Genomic DNA, 10,863 nt, shown 5'->3' with positions numbered 1-10,863 from the left:
AACACATCCATACTTTTATATATAAAGTAATTCAGAAATGCTTAAACTAAACAAAGCCATTACAGCAACGCGATTACTTTGCAATTTTCAAAAAAATTTAGASCGCTGAGCGAGATAAAATATGTGCATAGGCTTTGTATAAAACGCTTTAGTAAACATTAACGCGCCTATATAATGTATATAGTATATAGCAACATGCATACATATATCCGTTACAAAATCGTCGTATTGTTAAATTTGGTTCAGCCGAATCCGTCACACTTTACCCGACTTTGTGGATTGAGGTCATAATATGGGAGCATCAGTAAGCTTTTGCTGCCCCACTCGCTGGCTCATTTTTCGCAGCATCATTAGTCAGTCGRCTAAAAGCGGTAATATATGAAGTTTAACAACAACAAAATATGTGAATAGTTTGAATGGCATTTCATTTGTGTTTTCTCAAGCGACTTCCATTGCCGAAGCTGCCACAGTGCCGAAACCAACAAACCACTCCATTATTAGTGTATACAAAAGACTTAAGTTAAAAATGCGGAAAATGTGGACAACTTGAGATAAATTGGTTTAAAGTGAATCACTTTTGTGTTTATTATTTGTTTATTTTCTTTTGTTTTGAATATTTTTATGATAAATTGAAGTTTCAGACGGATTGATGAGTGGTTTGTAGTGGAAGAAGTTAAAAACAGCTTCAAAAGAATATTAAATTTTGACATACATTTTTTTAAACAAACGAAGTACTAAATTAGACGAACAACTGCAGAAGTATTACCTCATTATACTTAAGATGAGTGTATTTCTACCAATTCTGACCTTTCGTATCCATTGTTAGACATTCGGTTCGAATATCGACCATAGCAAGAACATATATATTAGAAAAAGTTTGCTCTGGTGGCGATTAGTCTTCCGCAAGTCAATTTTCCATTGCTTAACCCTTCGTCAAGGAATTTAAACTACATACCTCCGTTATAACGTAGTATAAACTCTCGGATCTATTAACAAAATCGAGAACCATTTTTTTTGTTCTTCATGTAGTTTGTATTCGATCTTCTAAAGCCCCATCTTATACATTCATTAAAATGCTCTTAGAAGATCTTACAAATATCTGACAGAATTTCAATTGTTTCTACATATAAACATACTCCAARTAAGGTTTCTACTAAGATGCATACAAAATTGTCGATACTATAGTTAGCCAACAGGGATAATGCTCGAAAGTTCTAACGGCTAACAGCAGATGTATAAAACAGAGCATACTCTTGTAGAATCCCCAGAGATCATCTAGTAACCGATGCCCAGAGTTATGAACTATGAGGGACCACTTCTCTATCCTGCTGAATAGCATAACATCAGGAGATGGCGAACCCGATTCAGCAATCAATGACGATGGAGCAGACTTTCCTTTGCCCGACCATAAAGAAGTTCAATTACCASTTTGTAGAACAACAAAGCGGCGACGACGAAGAACCGATAAGGAGCATRAATCAGTATCTTTGTARAATATGGTCGAATGGAAGCAAGCCCATAATTGGAATTTAAGTGTTAACGAACTATATGAAAGACTAAAGCCGAACATCAAAAAACTAATTGGATTTTATCAGTWTAGTTTTAGGCCTGGAAAATCAACAACTGACCAGATATTCACGATAGCTGGCGTACGTCGATGACGTCAACAACAGCACCGTTAGTTCTACTTTTTCCAGACTGGATAAGGAAGCAAAGCAAATGGAATGAAGCAAAGTTTCGACGAACAAAGACACAACTCTATAAGTCACTCATTATTTYCGTCCAGCTATATGGTGSAAAAGCATGGACRATGACAACATCTGAAAAGTCGAYATTACGAGTTGGCGAGAGAAAGTTTTGCGGAAGATTTATGGTACTTTGCGAATTGGCAACGGCGAATATCGCTTTCGATAGAACGATGAGCTATACGAGTGCCCTGACATAGTTCAGCGATTAAACAGACACCGGCTACGCATTTAGGTCATGTCGTTCGATTGAATGAAAACACTCCAGCTCTACAAATATTCAAGGCAGTACCCGCCGGGGAAAGATCAGGTGCAGAAAGACCTGGCTTCGCTTGGAATCACCAATTGGCGCCACATTGCARAAAGAAGACACGACTGGCGCGCGGGTGTAAACTCGACTCTAACTACGTAAGCGGTGTCTACGCCATTAAAGAAGAAGAAGACTAGCAGATAGACAATGAAAAGTTTTCATAAAATCTTACTCTCTGTGATACGCCTTAGCAAGTTCCACTCCTTGATTAGTACTAGAAAAAATTCGAGGGAACTTGCCCATTTTTGTTAGTGTCGGTACCCTAACTGAGGTCCACTGCGTACTGGGACCGTAAACTTCAACCGTTACACCATGTTAGACTATTTAAAAAATCTTATAAGTGAAATAAATTCACTGCCCTAAAACCTACTACYTTTTYAGTTTGAAGAGATGGAGGCCGCAATTTTACTGACTTCATTAAATGAGAATGGGACTACTCAAACAGACCTTTTTCTCAGTCGGTTATTGAACCGACGTCACCTTAACTTCACGAGAAGAAGCACTYAAAAGACAATTTTGTTATAATTTGTAASCTCACAGGTCGTGCTCCACGAACTCTCGTTTAATAAATCCACACCTTTTCATAGATCTCGACAAACTTTGTTATTGCTGGTGCTTACTAAAGACTAGCGGCACAAATTTCAATGAATTATTTTATCACATTTATAAGCGCCAAATGTTTCTTTGTTGTTTATAATTTTATTCACCCGCAAACTACAACAATTATCATGTTTATTAGCGACTGCTGTGCGGCTGCACCTTTGGTGCCGCGAAAAAGCGATCGCTGTCGGCTAGTTAAGTGCTCGCCCAGAGACTGCGGTTGAACTTGACCGATTTCTCATCGATTTTCTGTTTGTCGATAATCACACATGTGTACATATGTCGTACATATGTATAAAAACACTTGTGTGTTTAGGCAAATGGATGTTTATCAATAGAAATTTCGTTTTCGCTTCGGTTCAATTTCGAGATTCATGCTTTATATTGAAATTCGTTCGTGTTCGACAACGAGCATTTAGCACAGGCGTGGTCGTGATCTCTTTAATTTACATATCATTTTGATATTATGAACACAAATTGGTGAAAGTGCAATATATTTTATATGTTATTGCCTGATTTCGGGATGCTTGAGTTGTATTGGTATTTGAGAGGTTTGAAATTTAACATTAGTTCATCATACCTGCAGAAAATAGGAATTGGGACACTTCCTGATTATTTGGTTTAGAATCTTCGCTTGTGGGGAGTGCTCATCTTGATATTATCTGTCAAATGGTATCAAACCATTATCGGTCAAAGGTTTTATAAAAAGAACTTTATGTTTCGAAATATAGCATGAAGATATGATCAGACGTGCCAAGAGATACTTTTTAAGTTATGTCCATGTCCTATGAAGCATGAGTTTACGTTTATGAATCCGAAAGCAAACAGCTATCGACTATACATCTACAGTGTCGGACAAAATATATTGGACTCATACTTACGAATTACATTATCGTTCCCTATTCTCGCAATTATCATTTTAAATATAAACAAATCACTCATATATGTAGAATAACTATTTATTTTATGAAAACATACAAAACTGTAGAAATTATTTGACTCCATGCCATTTTATACGAAAAAAAATTAAACACATTCAATATTCAGTGCGACAAAACATATTGGAATAATTATTGTTATTTAATATTTTGTAGCATAACCGTTATTTTTAATTACTTCTCTGCATCTATTTGGCATAGAAGCTATTATATTGTTAATAACTTCTTGTGGAATGCTTAACCAGGCTTGTTTTGCAGCTTCGAACAATTTGTTTTTATCTCCATTCACTCCTTCTCTGCCCATCCTTCTATTTATTATCTCCCAAAGATTCTCAATAGGATTGAGATCCGGCGATTGAGCTGGCTACTTTAGGACAATAATATYTTGAGCTACGGTCCAATTTCCCACTAGTTTCGACGTGTGCTTTGAGTCGTTGTCGTGTTGAAAACGACCATGAAAGTAGCATATTCCACTCGGCATGGGGAAACATTACGTTCTCAAGGATATCCGTGTACATGAATCGATCCATAATACCATTGATTCGATGAAGAGGTCTAACACCAAACCCGTAAAAACATCCCCATACCATAATACCACCTCCTCCATGCTTATCCGTGCCTTGACAGTATCGGTGATCCAACCTCTTATTTTTTGGTCGGCGAACTCTTCTCATTCCGTCTGAATATTTCATATTAAATTTTGATTCATCTGAGAAAAGAAATATTTTCCATCGTTTCACTGACCAGTTTATGTGTTCCCGAGCAAATTGTAATCGCTTTATTCGATTTTTTGTTTTTATATAAAAGCGTTTTTAGCTGCCCTATAACTTGTCAGCCCACCTGCACACGCTCTTCTTTGTACTGTACGGCTGCTAACTTTCAAATTTAAGGCTTTAACCACACGCGCTGCCGACTTATCAGGAAACTTTTTTAGTTCTCTAAGTGTTCTAGAATCGTCATATCGTGTTGTAGCTTTGGGTCGTTCTCCACAATGGAAAGTTTTCACAGATCCACTGTCTCTAAATTTCTTTATAATAAAGCTCACTGTTGATTTATTCACATCAAATTTGTTACAAATGTTTCTTTTTGTGATAATCCATTCTTGTAGTCTTTAATATATAATTGTTTTAATTGAATTGAATGTTTATTTCCAGCCATGGCCACTTTTTGTTATTAATTTCTTCGAATAAAGTAAAGTTGTTATCGCGTCACAACCTTTTATGTGAAGACACTTGTTTCAACTAAAATGATGTTGAATTTTTATGTCATTGTTCAATTTGCGCAAAGAATGCAAAATCGTCAGAAAATAACGGGATTTTCGACAGTTATCCCGAAAAACTGCGACTAATCCCATATGTTTTGTCGCAGTGAACATTGGGTACTTGTAATTTCTTTCGTATAAAATGTAAAATATTTAAAAAATGTACAAGGTTTTTCATGGTTTCACTAAATAAACAATATCCCTTTATATTTAAGTATTTTTTTATATCTAAAATTGTAATTTAGAGTATACGTCAAGTTTTAAGCAATAATCAGTTCAATATGTTTTGTTCGACATTGTAGGTGTTTCCAAATGAGCCGAATTTAACAAAAGTTCTTCGCGAACGAAGCAGTTCCAAGCAARTGGCTACCTGCATTATTGGAAAAAGTGATGAGGTCAACGTTAGTCGACATCTGATGAGGCGATTCATACATTCAGAACGCAAAATCAATAAAAGTGGTAAAACTTGGAAAAAGTTTATAGATTAAACTGGAGAATATATTGAAAATAGCGAATTTCGATGATCAATATTTATTTTTGTTCTCTAACGAAATATAACARGCAACACTCTAACGCATCTCTATCTAGATACTTAACTACTCTAAATGTCTTTAATTGAAAGTGCCATAACTAAACACTAAATTACCATAAGATATAAAACTATAGAAAGCGGCATCTGTGTGCTAAAAAATTCCAAGCCACTTAATATTCAATAACCAAATTCGCTCAATACAAACACTATAAGCACTCCTGTCGACACTATTAAAGAGTAAGAAATCGGATGATACTCTCGCCCACTCGCTCACAGTTAAAAACTACTAAAATCCCGATAAGTCAATAACTAAATAACCAAATGCATTAAATATTGCACCCGGGTTGGAACGAGAAAGCTCGGCTCCTATAGTTCAAAATAAGACAATGATCGTGGTATCGCCCACATTTAGGTAAAAACTCATATCTCAGGACCTAACGATTGCTACYAAAATTTGGTTTCAAATTCCATCTAATTCTTTCACTTTCCCGTATATAAATCAAGAGCAAAACAATGCATCCGGATAAAACTGTGAGAAAAACGTAAGGAGATGAAAACTTTTGAGGTGTGCCGCCTTATGACCAAAAATTATTCAAGTCGGAACAAAACCATTCARGTTCCCAAATATAAAATATATTTGAAACAAAACTAATTTTTACAGTAGCACATAAGTATCTACCAACGTTAATGTCTGTAATTTAACATTCACGCAACAAATCCAAACTGATGACGATTGGCGGTTTTAACCGACAACTTGCAAACAATTATTCATACATGTGTTTTCGGCAAAAAGCTAACTGGTTTGCTACAAATTGAAAAATTAAAAAACTCAAAAACAACACTAACTCTCATTGCAACAACACATATCAGCACTAAAATTACAGCAGTAAATGTTCGCCAACCCCGTTACGGTTCAATACCAAGCCAAAGCCGACTCGAATATTAGCAGCGTGCAGAATAAATTTTAACCGATATGCATTCGTTTGAAAAATTTCGTTTGCACGGCACGCGGCCAATGTGAAACTCTAAAAAKAATAAATAATAATAGTAAGACAGGGTAACAACCGTATCGCACKTGAGTATGTAAAATAACAAAACCATACCGGAATAAAATTTTACCTTTCCATTACAACTCTAAAAATCTGAGTAATAAATATCTAAATGAGCGGCTCTTTGAAACACAAAATTTAATTAATTATTTGTAGTGACGCCTTCGAAAAATGAATATCAAAAGATAATTAAATTCCATATGGTAAATGCTTGGTAGAGATTTAATAATTATTTTTGTTTATCAATTTTTGTCTATTTAAGAATGGCTTCTTAATTACACATGCCAAATTAGGGATAATGTAATATTTTCATAATCAAATCAAAATGSATAGAAATAGCGAATTGTAAAGTAAATTGCTTTTCATGGTTAATTTAGACTAACAAAAATTTAAAGCGCGTACCAAATGTAATTAAAGATTTTTCAATAAATAGTGTGACTAATAACTATTCTAGAGACAAGATTGCGACAGGCAACCACATAAACCCTCTTTATTGCGTTTATAACATCACAAACCAATGTATTTCCTATACAACACACTCGGAAAAATGTAAGAGGATGAAATTGTCGTAAACTCTAATTCAGACCAGATATTTACTATGCGCCAAATCTGGAAAAAGACCCGTGACCACCACTTCTCCGATTTCAAAGCTGCTTTTGACAGCACGAAAAGAAGCTGCCTTTATGGCGCGATGTCTGAATTTGGTATCCCCGCAAAACTAATACGGCTGTGTAAAGTGAGGTCGATGAGGATCGGGAAGGATATCTCCGAGCAGTTCGATACCAAACGAAGGCGACTGTGTCGAAGACCCTGTGAATTCTTTAATCTACACTTGAAGAAAAGAATTCTAGCTGCAGTACAAAATAGAGAAGGTACCATCTTCTAAAAGAGTGTAAAGCTGCTGGCGTACGCTGATGATATTGATATAATTGATCTCAACAACTGCGTCGTTAGTTCTGTTTTCTCTAGAATAGATAAAGAAGCGAAATAAATGGGTCTGGTGATGAACGAGTACAAGACAAAATATCTCCTGTCCCACGTCATTGTTGACAGTCATAACTTTGAAGTCGTAGATAATTTCGTCTGTTTTGGAACTAGAATTAACACCAGCAACAATGTTAGCCTCGAAATCTAATGATAATGAACTGAGTAGGCAATTGAGAAGTAAAGTATTATCTCGACGAACAATGCCAATACTCTATAAGTTACTCATTATTCTCGTCCTGCTATTTAGTGCAGAGGCATGGACGATGTCAACATTTGATGAGTCGACAGCACAAGTTTTCGATAGAAAGGTTTTGTGGAAGATTTATGATACTGTGCGCGTAGGCCACGGCGCATAGCGAATTTAGAGACAGCGGCTATGCTAGCTAGGGCATGTTGTCCGAATGCACGAAAACACTGCAGCTCTGAGAGTATTCGACGCAGTTCCGCCGGGGAAGCAGAGGATGAGAAAGACCTCCTCTCCGTTGGAAAGACCAGTTCAAGATGAAGTTGGCTTCGYTTGGAATATCCAGTTCCAATTTCCAGAATCATATTATTTAATCACATTATTTAAATATCCACATATTCATACTGCAAAAACAATTAACAAATAATATGAAGGCAACAAGCCTTCACAGCTGGTGACTGGTTTGGTTTTTCACAGGAATACAAAGATCTCTCAAGTTTTGTTGTCTCAGGTGACTCTTTAACTTAAATCTCCAAACCTAAGTCGCAGCCCAAAACCAACAAAAGAACGTTTTTCAAATTTAAGTTGTTCGTTGGCAAATAGCCTTTAAAATCTTCCATAAGAAGATGCTAATGGAAAAAAACGATTAGTTACACCATAACTATGTGCACTTTGTAACCCAATATGCAATTACCACATCAAGGCTTAATTTCAAGTAGAATACTAGCAAACCGCAAACGCGTCGGTTCAATGATCAACAACTGATTAAAGCATTAACCAATAACCATCAAACGATTACGGCCAAAAGCATAGTGTAGGCAAAACATACGAGACTAACTAAAATAGTAGACATAGAATGAGTTTCGCGACCACAACGTCGGCATAAAGACGCTACTGAATACGCTACTGAATGCGCTCAAAACTAGACGGTGTCACTTGTCACAGCCGAGGGGGAGAAGCAGTCGCTCTCGGCTGATCTCAAAAAGCGTTTTAACTTGTGACGTTCGTCGGCGCTAATTAAGTGCATTGCGGCTGTTCGTAAGTAACTGTTGCATGGCCTAAACTAGCAGACACAAATTAGCGGTCGCTAGCTGACTGTTAGTCCGCCTCTGTATCACTCGCGTTATTTCAATTATTCTTAAACTGTCTAACGAAGCAAAGAAAAGTTGCAGTGGCACTTTGTGCGCGAACTGGACTAGAAACAATCAGAGCAATGTGGGTTCGTATGGGTTTATGCAATTGGTGAAGTTAATGAAACAATTTATTCTTTTGTAACAACTTTAAATTGGTAACAAAATTTATATCTCTATTCGCGTATATTACTTCATTATAATCGGAAATGCGTTATTACTTCTGTTTAAGATGGGATTCTTAGAATTCATTGCTGACGAAATAGAATCGCTTAAAGATAAATATGAGCATATCGTAATATTGAATTAAAAAATGTGGAAGAACTGAGAGCAAAATAACTAAAAATAAAACAAATAAGGATGGGCTTACTTTGGCTCTAATCGAACATTGCATACTCTTGCAAGTTGCCATGATCAAAGCCAAGAAAATGGCTTCGGATTCATAAGGTATATATAAGTTATATAGTATGTATGTGGTCTAGAGCACGTTTTCACCGGATTTTATTCATTCTAAGCACAAAGATGCGCCATTTTCGCAAAAACAGACTCACTCAACTTTATTAAGATAACTCACATATTGGGGATATATAYACTGGCGGTATATATTGCAACTGAGCTAAATAAATTATTGATCCGTTATTATTAGGATGACCGATGTTTTCGATAAAAAGTTTGCTATTGGAACTTTGATCCACATATTCGGTATCTAGAAATTTGTATAGTTAGGTCCGATTTGGAGAATTTTGGATTTTAAGGTGGCCTACTTTAACATGTCAGTGTTTCGATTGCACCCATCTACGAACCATTTTTGCCAAGGAACACGTGTACCAAATTCCATTAAGTTATCTTATTTTTTTCTTAAATTATTGCTTGCATAGATGGACGGACGAACGGATGGAATTCAATTCGTCTCATCATCCTGGTCATTTTTATACGTATATCCATAGGTCTAACTCGATTATTTTTAAGTAGTGTGTGAAAGACTGAAGCTCACCGCCAACAAATTAATTGGACCTGTGTGGACTTAGACCTGAAAACTCTACTCTACTACTATACCCTACTATTTAAAGTCATAGGCGTGTTTCAAATCACGATAATGCTTTTTTACCATTTCTCTCGACCAATCGACATGATCCATTTCTGAGCGGTTGTCAAAWTACATGGGATCCAACTTGAACAATTTTTTTACAATCAAATGTCTCAATCTCACGATAGGTCACATGACGATTTCGCAATATCAATTTGAAATATTCAAAAACAATTTTGGACAAACTTCACAAAAATTCTTCTTGGAGTGATCTACTATCTCGTATGGTGTCACCACACCATTAATAAACACGGTTCTTTGAATGTATTAAATTCATTGATGCACTGTTGCCCATGTCGAAAATCGCGCGAAAAAGTTCGAATTATAGTTCCATTTTTTGACCAGATGAATATTTTAAGTTACTGTAAACAACAAAAATAGCGCTCGTATGTTAAAACGTTCTCAGTATGTACAGCACCAAATGCGTCAAACTGGACGATAAAGGTGTGAGTTGCCAAATTACAATACCAGGGTTGAAAAGCCCCAAATATGAAAGGCAACCTACGTATCAATTAATAAATTGGATTAAAATCAGCGAAGGCCTTTGCGAGGTAAAATATTTACCTTATATGGAGGTCTGTTAAAGTATCCTTACCTTATCTTTTGGTGTTTAATGTTATCTATTGAGATGTTTTGAGTTTTCTCCCACTTTTGAGTGGTTTTGCGTAATATAGTTAGGCGTGGTTATTGGCACTTCTTCACTTTTTGGCAAAAATGGAATGTTCTTAGCTCAAAATCACCGCTTATAATAATACTATGATTTCACTTTGGTATGAGTATATAAATTACAAAAGTAAAAAGAATTGATAAATCCTTAACTAATACAAATATTAGTTGTATATATAATTTAGATATATGTATATTTTTTATTTCAAAATAAAGACATAATTTCACAGCTAGCATTTAAGCATTTAATGAATCTAAATGAAGTGTTTGATGAATTTTTAAATACGCGCACCATTCACCAAATGACGGTTATTCACAACTACATTGTACACATTATATACTAAAAGTTATATACACGTAAAATATAAATTTAT

The sequence above is a fragment of the Bactrocera latifrons genome, unplaced genomic scaffold, assembly GCF_001853355.1.
Source record: "Bactrocera latifrons isolate USDA-ARS-PBARC rearing strain unplaced genomic scaffold, ASM185335v1 scaffold_77, whole genome shotgun sequence".
Classification (NCBI taxonomy): Eukaryota; Metazoa; Arthropoda; class Insecta; order Diptera; family Tephritidae; genus Bactrocera; species Bactrocera latifrons.
The sequence above is the reverse complement of the archived record's forward strand: the minus strand, read 5'-3'. Positions refer to the sequence as shown.